At 43.2% G+C, this 11001-nt stretch overlaps 1 pseudogene; it reads left to right on the top strand.

Annotated features, from left to right (window-relative positions):
• The first annotated feature begins 3044 nt into the window (after window positions 1–3044).
• Window positions 3045–4294, top strand: LOC112830899 (glyceraldehyde-3-phosphate dehydrogenase-like; annotated as a pseudogene).
• The last annotated feature ends 6707 nt before the right edge of the window (window positions 4295–11001 follow it).

Here is an 11001-nt window from a genome sequence, read left to right as displayed (position 1 = left end):
GCAAGTGATTAGGAAGCAGGAAAGTTCATGAACAAGAAAAGAGAAACAAACAAGCAGCTGAGATGCACAGGTGATCATACAGCCTCAAAGAAGGGATAACAGAGAACAGAGAAAGCAGACCAGGCCACCGCCGATGAAGAAGAGAGGGCAACTGCCTTGGTTACTGAATCACATGGTCATTTCTTGCCTTGAAATGACACACAGTTTATAATCAATCCTTCTTTACTTACAGCTGCTCCATAGGGTCTCTGAAGACATACCTGAGAGAAGAGGCATCATTTCAGAGATGGATAGGCAAGGCATCCCAGTGGTGCCGAGCACACCTCCAAGGCCGTTCCAGAACTCTGTCTGACTCTGACAGAAGGTGGTACTATGCCTTAACCAGACCTGATGCAAAAAAGCAGCCTCGGAGTCATTGTTATCTCTATAGGTAAATATCGAGACCCAGGCTTTGCAGGACTTCTTTGAGAGTTCTGCTTTTACAGCAGGTTAGACCTTTATCTGCACAATAAATTGTTGAGGTTACGATTAACTAGGGCTTAGCCATCAACAATGTGGTCTCTGCAGTGTCTACACCGATACTTCTCATTTCAATATATGGCTTTATTTCACTGCTTCAGTGAGGATTGTTAACACAATACCAACATTTCAAAAGTAATCCTAAAAAGAAGAGTAAATACATACTGAAGTTGTAACTTTTTCAGCTGCAAAAAAATATGATTTTGATGTGCCAATAGCACTAAATGAAGATAATCGCTATAAGTAAAATATCAAACCACATACACCTATGTCCTCACATAAATGTCTATCAAAAACCCATATGAATTTCTTGCCCCAGACCTGGCATCAACCTTTACCCAGAGACCCCTAGTTTTCATGAGAAATGATATTTATAAAACACAGTCTAGGAAAATGGAGTTCTCTTTGTGGTTAGATTGGTCACTGTTCTAGGTGTTTTAATGGAAAGTATTGGAAAATATTTTTTTAAAGGAAACTACATCATTAGTTTATAGTGAATATCCAATTCTAACCTAGAATTCCTGTATTTTATTTATTTTTTCAAAGATTTTTTATTTATTTGAGAGAGAAAGAACGAGACAGAGCATGAGAGAGGGGAGGGTCAGAGGGAGAAGCAGACTCCCCACCGAGTGGGGAGTCCGATGCAGGTCTCGATCCCGGGACTCCAGGATCATGACCCGAGCCGAAAGCAGTCGCTTAACCAACTGAGCCACCCAGGCTCCCCGAATTCCTGTATTTTAACTTACTTGATTTTATATATTTATTTCTTTGATGGTAAAAATCTTGGTTCCTAAGAACACCAACATACTCATTTGATATATTGGAAATAGTTTCAAAATAAGAATATCGATATTAATACTAACAATATGATTTTCGAGGTACAAAATGAGAGTGGAACATCTGTCATATCAGAAAGCAAAGCTGTCAAAGACTTCCATAATGATGTCATAAGGACACAGCATGAACTTGAAGTGGCTCCCCACTGACCAAAGGTAGAGAAATTTGAGCATAAAAAATAATAATAACTGTATTGAATCAAAACACATCATACATGTCCAGATCCATGAACTCATACTGATACTTTACAATAACTCTTGGGGCACCTGGCTGGCTCAGTTGATAGAGGGTGTGACTCTCAATCACAGGGTTATGAGTTCAAGTCCCATATTGGGTGTGGAGCTCACTTAAAAAAAAAAAAAGAAAGAAAGAAAGAAACTTTATTCTAAAATATAAAAAAATAAGAGAACTCTCAGATAATTTTGGAAGAGGCTAGGGAACCAATTCATTTTGCAAAAGCTGCAAAATTAACAAAGAACCAAGTATTTGCCCACCTTTCTGGTGGGAACTATATTTCAGAATAACCACATCACTGTTATTTATTTTAAGTAGACTCCACGCCCAGCATGGAGCTCAATGTGGGGACTGAACCCATGACCCCGAGATCAAGACCCAAACCAAGACCAAGAGTTGGACACTCAACCGACCGAGCCATCCAGGTATCCCATTTGTTATTTTTAAGTTTGATAATAATATCATGGTTATGATACAAAAATAATCCTTTTAAATTTAATATACTTACTCAAAATGTATAATGAATATGATGTTTGAGATTTGATTTAAAATAATGTGGTGGATTCATGTATGTGAAGGGGAAGGAGGATGATATAAGGGAAGCAAGGTAGGCTGTGTATCATAAATGCTGAAGTGGGGTTACAGCTACATAGGGATTGTCTCTGCATTTATGTTTTTAAAATTTTCCATAATAAAGTTAGAAAATAAACCTGAAAACTTGGCCAACCAACATTTTCAAAACAGCCTCCCTCATGATCAAAGAAATGCAAATTAAAATGACAAGAAACAATTTTCAACCTATCCAATTGGCAAAGATTAGAAGAACATTAATACTTGGTGCTGGCAAAGATGTGGCAAATGAGCATTCTTATGCATTCTGGTTTACTTGGTATGGCCTCGATATCACCTTACTAGAAAGCATCTTGGCAATATGAATAAAAATCATTAAGGGATGCCTGGGTGGCTCCGTCAGTTGGGCGTCTGACTCTAGACTTTGGCTCCAGTCATGCTCTCAGGGTGGTGGGATCGAGCCCCTTGTCTGGCTCTGTGCTCAGTGGGGAGTCTGCTTGAGATTCTCCCTTCTCTCTCCCTCTGCACCTCTCCCTACTTGCATGCTCTTCCTCTAACTCTAAAATAAATAAATAAAATCTTTAAAAAAATCTTTAAATACGTGGGTGCCCTATGCCCTAGGAATGCTAGTAATTTATCCAAAGGAAATGATCAAACAAGCGTACAAGATATCTGGCCAAAAATGTTTATTGCAAGATAATTCTAATAGCAAAAATTTTAAATTAACTTAAATACACACCAATAAGGACCTGGTTTTAAGACTAAGGAAGAGCCACATAATGGATACAGACAGAGCCATTAAGAACCATGATGCACTCTGCTCCTCCCCATCTGACAGATAGCCATCTCTTCTGGTGCAATGCCAGCCGCATCCCTGAGACATGATGGTGAAGGTCAGAGTAAATGGATTTGACCATATCAGGCACCTGGTCACCAGGGCCACATTTAAATCCAACAAAGTGGATATTGTTGCCATCAGTGACCCCTTCACTGACCTCAACTACATGGTCCACATCCACATGTTCTGTTACGATTACCACCTACCACAAACTCCACAGCACAGTCAAGGATGAGAATGGGAAACTTGTCATCAATGGAAAGCCCATCTCCATCTTCTAGGAGTGAGATCTTGCCAACATCAAATGGGGTGATGCTGGTGCTGAGTATGTTGTGGAGTCCACTGGGGTCTTCACCACCATGGAGAAGGCTGGGGCTCACTTGAAGGGTAGGGTCAAGAGGGTCATCATCTCTGCCCCTCCTGCTGATGCCCCCATGTTTGTGATGCACGTGAACCAAGACAGTATGACAGCTCCCTCAAGATTGTCAGCAATGCCTCCTGCACCACCAGCTGCCTGGCCCCTCTGGCCAAAGTCATCCATAACAACTTCAGCATTGTGGAGAGACTTGTGACCACAGTCCGTGCCATCACTGCCACCCAGACCATGGACGGCCCCTCTGGGAAGCTGTGGCATGATGACCGAGGGGCTGCTCAGAACATCATCCCTGCTTCTACTGGTTCCACCAAAGCTGTAGACAAGATCATCACTGAGCTGAATGGGAAGCTCACTGGCATGGCCTTCCATGTCCCCACACCCGATATGTCAGTCATGGATCTGACCTGCTGTCTGGAGAAAGCTGCCAAACATGATGACATCAAGAAGGTGTTGAAGCAGGCATTGGAGGGTTCCCCTCAAGGGCATCCTGGGGTACACTGAGGACCAAGTGGTCTCCTGTGACTTTAATAGTGACACCCACTCTCCCACCTTCGATGCTGGAGCTGGCATTGCTCTCAGTGACCACTTTGTCAAGCTCATTTCTTGGTATGACAATGAATTTGGCTACAACAACCTTAGGGTCCATATGGCCTCCAAGAAGTAAGAGCCCCCTGGACCACCAGCCCTGGTGAGAGCAAGAGGAAGAGAGAAGCCTTCGGCTGCTGGGAAGTCCTTGCCCCAACTCATCCCCCAACACACTGAGAATCCCCCAACCTCCACAGTTTCCATCCCAGACCCCCTGAAGAAGGGGAGGGGCTTGGGGAGCCCTACCCTGTCATGTACCATCAATAAAGTATACTGCACCCAACCCCCAAAACAACAAAAAGAACTATAAGGCAGGTGTATATTTATTAGCATGGAAAGATGTGCCATAGCTCTATCAAGAAAGGGCAAAATCAAGTTCCAAAGGCTATCTATAGTAAGATACTTTTTTGTTTTTTAAAATGTGGAAGGAGAAACAGTTAACAATGATTACTTGTTGGTAAAAGCGTGGATTATTTTTATTGCTTTTCTTTTCTGTTTTTTCATTTTTCTAAATGAATTTTGAGTAGTTTTGGAATTCTAAATAATGAATTCCTGTGTAATTAAAATAGCCTTCACCTAATGAGATGACATGATATCTGGAATTTACTCCACTCATCTAGGGGTTGGGCTACACATGAAACAGGTCTGGCTCAGAGTTGACAGCCCTTGAAGCTGGGTGATTGGGTACCTGGGGGCTCATTTTACTTTGTTCTCTACTTCTGTGTATGTTTGGAATTTTTCGTTCTGAAGTTTTTTTCTAAAATACTCCTTTTCAGTACAAAGTGACACCTTGTCATCTTTTGTCCCTGCCCCTCCCACAATGCACCTCCAGAGGTCACACAGGGCCAGCGCCATGCCCAGAGACATTAAGGCTGATGTTTTGATTACTAAAATGCCTCCCTCTCTCCTGTGGTCAGAAAGGCATTGAGTGAGACACTACCCGCCCCCGGCCCTCCTGTCCAGCCTACACGAGACAGCTGCCCAGGGCCAGTGGTGTGGACTTCAGTCAGGAGCTCACTGGCCCACACGAGAAACAAACTCACAGCCTTAGCACCTTTATCAGTCTGGTTCCTGGGCCACCCCATCTGTGATGGCCTACCATTGCTTCCTCCCACGTGGGGCCCTCTCTTTCTCAGAGGAAGGAAGTAGAAGAGGTTAGTGGATTTGGCATACCCAGCCTGAAGATTGCTTCTTCTAACTTGGCTCCTGCCCTGTGCTTTCTCACCCAGGCATACTGGCTATAAAAGTGCCCAGCATGCAAAAATCACTATGAATATTCATGAAGTCATATACAAATAATACTCCTTTAAAAATGAATAATATTCTGGCTAGTCTCCCTGGAAATTGAATTCCTCTCCCACACTTTGAGTCACTTGGAGATTGTTAATAGCACTGGTCAGCAAACTGTAGCCCAAATCTGGTCCACCATCTATTTTTATATGACCTGCAAGCCTAGAATGGTTTTTACATTTTAAATCGTTGAAAAAATTTAAAAAAAATAATATTTTGTGACACATAAAATTAAATTCAAATTTCAGTGTCCATAAATACAGTTTTATTGGAGCATAAGTCACACTCATACGTTTACCCATTGCCCGTGGCTGATTTCATACTACAATGACAGAGTCATTTGTGATACAGGCCATGTGGCCCAGGCAGCCTAAAATATTTACTCTGGCTTTTTAGAGAAAAAGTTTGCTGACCTCTGGCTTGAGGTTCTTCTAACCACTCTTGTGGTTCCCTCTTGTCTAATAGAGTTGAACAGGAATGCCATCCATTGCCAGGAAGTGAGGATGTCCTTCATCCTGTGATCAGCCTGCAACCATCCAGATGTGAGGCTTTGGGTTTTAGAAAAATTCATTCATCCATCCATCGAAGATTTAATGACTATCAGCTTTGTGCCACACACGGTTTTAAGTTCTGGGTTTTTGGGGCAGCCAGGGTGGTTCAGTCAGTTGAGCGTCTGACTCTTGATCTCAACTCAGGTCTTGATCTCAGGGTCGTGAGTTCAAGCCCCGTGTTGGACGTGGAGACTACTTTAAGGGCTGTGTTTCTAGCAGTACACAAAACAAGCAAAAACTTCTTTTTTGGAGCTGAGGTTCTACTGAGGAGCGATGACCACAAATAAGTTGAATAGTAATATATAATATGTTAAGTGGCCTTAAGTGCTTTGGAGGGGAAAAAAAAAAAAAGCAAGGCAGGGGTAAAAGGGTCAGGGAAGGGGAGAGTAAAAATTTCCAATTAGGTTAGGAAAGACTCCATTAACAAGGTAACATTTGAGTAAAGACTTGAAGGCAGTAAGGAGCAAGTCATGAATAAACCTAGGAGGAGAACATTCCAGGCACAAGGAATAGCAAATACAAAGTTCCTGATGTGCACCGTGCCCTTCATACTCAAGGAATATCAAAGGCAATGAGTGGTAGAGGTTGAGGTCAGGGAGGCAAGGGGTAGGGAACAGATCATATGGGGTCTTGCAAGCCATATGAATAACATGGCTTTCATCCAGAGTGAGATGGGAAGGTGATAGGGGTTAAGAGCAGAGAAGTAACACAGTCTGATATCCAATTCCTTATTTAACATCTGTCGAAAATATTTCACAACTTTATATAAATGAGGCATACCTTTCCTTTTATTCTGATTTCTTAAGTTTAAAGAAGCATTGAAATGTATGAGAACAAGTATAAAAGTTTAATAAAAAGAAAAAAAAAGCACATCAGTGAAGGGCACCTAGGTGGCTCAGTCAATTAAGCGTCTGCCTTCAGCTTAGGTCATGATCCCAGGATCCTGGGATCAAGTCCCACATCGGGGCTCCCTGCTCAGCAGGGAGCCTACTTTTCCCTCTCCCTCTGTTGCTCCCCCTGCTGTGATCTCTCTCTCTCTCTATCAAATAAATAAATAAAATCTTTAAAAAAATGCACATCGGTGAGTGTTTCAGTTATCCATTGCCATATGATAAATCAACCCAAACCTTAGTGGTTTACAAGAGCAATATTCTGTTATTTCCCATGGTTCTATGAATTGAATGGGATCAGCAGGGCGATTCTTCTGTTTTTTTTTTTTGGCATCAGCTGAACTGGGCTGGAAGGTTCAAGTTTTCACTCACATGTCTGGAACTTCATTGTTCCTCTCTCTGGCCTCTCCTCATGGCTAAATTAGGGTTCTTCACAGCAGGGTGGTCTTGGGGTGTAGAGCTTTGAGAGAAAAAGCAGAAGTGCCACACTCTTAAAGGCTAGATCCAGAACCAGCACAGCATCACTTCTGCCGTATTCTACTGGCCAAATCAAAAGCCAATGCAGATTGAAGGGTAAGAGAAAAGAAATCCCAGCCAGTGATGGGTTGAGCTGTGTGCATTCCTTGAAAAGAAGAAATTGATGTTGGCCATCTTTAGGGACTCTCAGAGTAGGCAAGAAACATTGATTCCCAACCCCCCCCATAGAACCCTGAAACTCTTGAGCTCCACTCCTCTCCTTTTGACCATTGTATATGCATATTGATAGGTGTGATTGATAGATGGTGATGGATTAACTTTATATTCTTGAATCATGAGATTCCCTAAGTCTTGAAAATCGGTCTGAGAAGCATCCTGACTTCTGCATCCATAGAGACTGTGTTCATTTTCCTCCCTGGTTCTGCGGTCCCAGCTGTCTGGCCGAGCCTCCTTGACGTTCCCGGGCACTGTCGCCCTCCAACAGGCAGCTGGGCTAATCTCAGAACACAGGGTGGGTGGTGTGGCATTCTGTAGAATCTAGGGAATGTGATGCAGCTCTTTCCCCAGAAGAAGCCAAAACTTTCCAGACTGGCCAGATGCAAGCCCGCCATGATGCTACCCTCTGCCACCACCCCCTTCCCAGAAGAAAAAGACATGGAGGATTAAGCATCTCAATCACCTCTGGACTTTAAAAACAAAAACAAAACTTTGTTTGAAAATAAAATCTTAGATTTACAGAAGAGTTACAAAGACAGTACAAAGTCCCCAAATATCTTTTGCCCAGCTTCCTCTAATATTATCTCCTTATATAACCACGGTACATTGTCAAAACTAAGATATTCACACCGGTACAATACGATTAACTAAACAACAGACTTCTTCAGACTTCCCCAGCTTTCCGCCTAAGGCCAGTCTTCTGTTCTAGGGTCCCATCCAGGATCCCACATTACATTTAGTGCTTCGTGTCTCCTTGGTCTCCCCCAGTCTGTGACAGTGCCCTAGTCTTTCCTTGACTTCTATGACCTCGACACTTTTGAAGAGCAGTGGTCAGGTATTTTGTAGAACGTCCCTCAATTTGGGGTTGACTGATATTTCCTCATAATTAAACTGAAGTTTACAGGGTTTGAGAAGAATATTGTAGAGATGAGGTGCCTTTCACTGCTTGTATCCAAGGGCACATGACTGCGATTATCTTATTACTGGTGATGTTGACCTTGGTGTTCACATTCAGGAAGGTGGTATTTGTGAGATTTCTCTCCTGTGAAGTTACTACACTTCCCTTTCTGTTTTCTATCCCTTAGTTTTGAGCCCACGCTCGAGGGGAGGGGAATTGAGCTTCTGGGGGAAGGAACTTTTGAGCTTTTAAAAATCCGCAGCACGCTTGGGCAGGGCTGCCAGCAGGGAGGGCCCCAAGCCTGCCCACTGACTTGCTGGTGACCTTGGATGAGTCACTCAGTCTCTCAGAGCCTGGGATTTCCCTCCCGCTTATGAAATCCACAATGGCATCCCTGCCCCACAGCTGTCTCCTGGGAGCCTCAGGAGGTTTCAGCTGGTAACACTTTGAGTTGCTGGAATATAGATCTGTTGGAGGACAAAGGGTCCTTGCCAATAGCAGCTGAAGTCTTGCCTTGGTCTGTAAACATTGCCCAATCCTTAGGTTCATCATCCCCACAGGAGTGCCCCTTAAAAGTGATGAGGTCATCACTATTTTTATAAAATGGTCTCATGTTATTAACATGCTAATACGGGCTAGATGTAGAAAGAAACACTGGAGGGAAATATTTTTGTAAAGTGAAGCATTATTTTGTAAAGTGAATCATTCCCCTGAATTAGCCTTTTTGTATAAAGTCACTTATCACTTACTGGATCTGCCTCCACCAAGAGGCTCCAGGAATTCCTCCCAAAGCACATGCCATCTTTCATGCAAATAAGTGCCTTTGAAAAGACAGAATGTTTTCTACATTGATGGTGACGAATTACCTTAGAATTGTCTATTGTCATAATCATTTCACATCCTTGAAGGTTGGCTCTTTCCTAGTGGAGAGTGCTGGCCAACCTGTATTTTTGACCATTGATCCTAACTATAGAACTAAACCCCAGGAGTATTGCTGTTTGGTGATTTTAGGAAAGATGTGGCTGGTGAGGGACAGTTTTTCTGGGGATAGCTGTATTTGCTGGGATTGGATGTCTTCCTCCATTCTTTGGAAATCATCCACTCTACCCGGGCTGCCATGTCTGGGCACACAGGCTTTGCCCTGTACAACTCAAAGGCATCGCTCACAAGGGCTCTGATGTAGGTGTATTACCAACTTCAGTAAGGAAATCTCTTAAATAGTGGGTACTCAAGTCCTTATTGAACACAAATGTTTGGAGCCTGGTCTATGCTACAGACCTCGTAACACATGACAAGGTGAACAGTACACACATGTACTCTACCCTCATGGACTTTAGACTGACGGGGAAGTGAGTTATCAGTAAATGAATGAAACATGGTGAGTAATTTGATAGGATAAGTACAAGGAACTCAAGAACGGTTATGATGGGAGGTTCCACACAGGTCAGGCATTTAGAAGATGAGTTAGAAGAGGAGGAGGCGTTGCAGGACTGATAAGGAACCGATGTGAAATAGAAACAAGAAGAGCTATGGAATGTGGGACATTACGATCATCTCTCCCACATCCGTTCTGCTCCTCAGCCTTGTACTTTAGATGGGGTCCCCCTCATCCCTAGCTACAGGGGTAATTTCAGTCCCTTGTGATAGTAATTGGGTGAAGTGGCCCAGACTTAAGGCAAACAGCAAATGGCATTCTCCTGGCCATAGCAATTGGTTCAGGACAGTCTAATTACAGCAAAGATAAAGATTCTTTTTTTCCCCTTGGATATGACCTACAAAGCTTTATTTGTTGTTGGAAGCCATTATACAATCATCAGGGAAAACAGACTGAAGACAAAGCCAATACACTGTAGAGTATTGCAAAGCCAGTGCCCTAATCAAACTGTACCTGAAGCCCACTTGCCATTGATCTTTTGACTGACTCAGGAGCTGATAAATCCCCTTTGTTGTTTAAGCGAGCTTGAGCTGAGCTTTTTGTTATTTTCAATGACTCATTCTAGCAAGTGCCAAGGGAAGAGTAGTTTGAAAATAAGGGAGCAAACACAACAGTGCCTGATGATATGAACATGTCAAACAAGACAAGGACAAAAAGTGTCCATTGGATTGGGCAACATTTGTGACCTAGGCAAGATCAGTATCAGTGCTGGGTGTGAGGTGGCAGAGAGAACACTGTGCAGGCTTCTGCTGGACATCTGGGTGGACAGAGGACCCTGAAGCTATGAACCTTTGTGATTTGAGGGACACAAGCAATCCTAACGTCTGTCACTACAGAGAGACTGGAGTTTCTAAGATTTTAGACAATCTTCCCTGTTGTCCTCACTATCCATCAAAACCTCTCCTCTGCCAAACCCTTTAACTGTGGGTTCTGTGCTAGCCTGTAGGCTTAACTATAGAAAGAACAGGACCCAGAATAAACTGTGTAAGAAGCTTCCTCCACGGGGCACCTGGGTGGTGCAGTCGGTGAAGCATCCAACTCTTGGGGTCATGATCTCAGGGGTATGAGATCGAGCCCTGCATTAGGCTCCCCACTCAGCTCGGTGTCTGCTTGGGATGCTCTTTCCCTCTCCCTCTGCCCTTCCCTCCTGCTCATTCACTTGCCCTCTCTCTCTTAAATAAATAAATAAATCTTAAAGAAGAAGCAGCAGCAGCAGCAGCAGCTTCCATCACAACTGACCAGCTAGATTAATTTTTGGCCTTTTTTCCTCTAAGGTAGGTCCTGT

This window comes from Callorhinus ursinus, unplaced genomic scaffold, assembly GCF_003265705.2.
Source record: "Callorhinus ursinus isolate GAN/ISIS: 27379988/994484 unplaced genomic scaffold, GSC_fseal_2.0 scaffold20, whole genome shotgun sequence".
Taxonomy (NCBI): Eukaryota; Metazoa; Chordata; class Mammalia; order Carnivora; family Otariidae; genus Callorhinus; species Callorhinus ursinus.
The sequence above is the reverse complement of the archived record's forward strand: the minus strand, read 5'-3'. Positions and strand labels throughout refer to the sequence as shown.